We start from the raw sequence: 1,963 nt of genomic DNA on the forward strand, positions 1-1,963 counted from the left end.
ATATAGACATTTCCATAGAAATAATAGGGGAATCATCTCCCAAAGAAAAACTGTGATATTTTTATGGCATAACAAAACTATTAACAGCAATTAGAGCACTTCTGAACCCAGATCAATGACATGACAACCAAGCTTCTACTTCTAGATTTCAAAAAAAGTTTATTAGGTTCACAGAGAATCAGGCTTCAGCAAGGCAACCTTCAAGGAAGCCTGTTGATGCCGTTGTTTTATTAAAGGAGAACAGTGAGCTCACATTTGGATTTCATTACATCCTGCTTTTCACGAGGGAAGCCTAGGGAGCCTGTGCTTAGATTGCACGTCAACAACAGACCATACAAGACATTCCGTAAAACTGAATTTTCATCACCTGCTTGAAAGACACAGAGAATGTAGATTCCAAATCAGTGAACTATGATATCACAGATCAAGAGCATCTTTAATGACACTTTATTAGTAAGCGCCATAGCCATAGCCCCAGCCATAGCCACAGCCCTGTCCTCGGAAGCCACAGCCGAGACCACCATAGCCGTAGCCTAGACCGCCATAGCCATAGCCGAGACCGCCATAGCCGTAGCCCAGGCCGCCATAGCCACAGCCGAGACCGCCATAGCCATAGCCCAGGCCGCCATAGCCACAGCATCCATAACCGCGGCCGCCATAGTACTTTCCGTAGTAGCTACCACACATGGTGTTGGTTGTTGAGGTTCCTCGTGGGTACAGAAGGTGTGTTGGTGTCTGTCTGAACAATGGCCCTACACAGGTCCTTTTATATGTCTTCAGTGTGGGTGGGACCAACCACGCGTGTTCATGCCATTGGCTAAATTGTAGGACAGCTCTGAGTAATTTGTTTGATTGTGGTTTTTTGCCTAACCTCAGAAGCACTGGGGAGGTTTAAATTGTTTAACCTCACATTTGCCAGTTGTGGGTCCTTAGTAAGAATCAATTATCTCAACTTCAGACCCTGACTCACACCAGACCCCCATATTACGCCTTCTTATCCCTTCATAAACAACTTTTATAGCAAGAAGTAGCACGCTTAGTAGCTAACCTCTGACCTACTCCAGAAGGAATTCCTTGAGGGATTCCTAATTTTCACATCAGAAATCATTACCTAGTAAAATCTGAAACATAGCACTGAGCTTCAGGTTTCCGCTGAAGAATCAATAGACTAAAATCCTGGACCATGAGGCCTGAGAACAATTGACTCCTTTTTCATACTACCATCAAATATATTTCTCTGTTATTACTCCCTTTTGAAAACATCAGATGTTATCCCTATGTTTTCATGTCTAGACCCTGATTCCATAAGTGGGAAATGGAAATGATGAGATTTTATGCAATCATTTTTTGGATATAATTTTGTTTACATATTAATGTATTTGTGCTATTTATGTAATGAAAGAAATATAAATATATTTGCACTTACTCATATAAATATATACACATATGTATATTACATTATTATGTATTTTTAACAGTATTGATAATTTTGGCAGAGATATAATATCATGTAATGTATTATATTTTCAGAGACAAACATGCTGCTGGTAAAATCACTCAGATTTTATTATTATTAATTACTGATATTATTAAATACTAGTGATCATTGTTTTAACTGCCATGACGTTCACAACTGAATTCATTGACTGAGTCCAGTACCCTTGAAACGAGTGTTCCAATAGGGAATCCACTCTAGGGTGTTGTAGGGCATGTCGATAAGAGTAAACATAAGTTACTGTATGTTGCACATATAATTTTTTCTTAACAAAATTTTGAATTTTATTTTTAACTAAATGATGACTCCTTTAAAATCATATGTATTTCAGCATGCATTCATCTATCTCAGCTTGATGTTTGAAGGACGTAGTGAGACGTAAGTGTCCGCAGGTGTGTGCATCCGTGTGCCTGTGCAGCTGCTGCTCTTGTGTCCTTGGGGGGCTGCTTCCAGTGGCACTACATTCTG

The sequence above is a fragment of the Tenrec ecaudatus genome, chromosome 2 (genome assembly GCF_050624435.1).
Source record: "Tenrec ecaudatus isolate mTenEca1 chromosome 2, mTenEca1.hap1, whole genome shotgun sequence".
Lineage (NCBI taxonomy): Eukaryota > Metazoa > Chordata > Mammalia > Afrosoricida > Tenrecidae > Tenrec > Tenrec ecaudatus.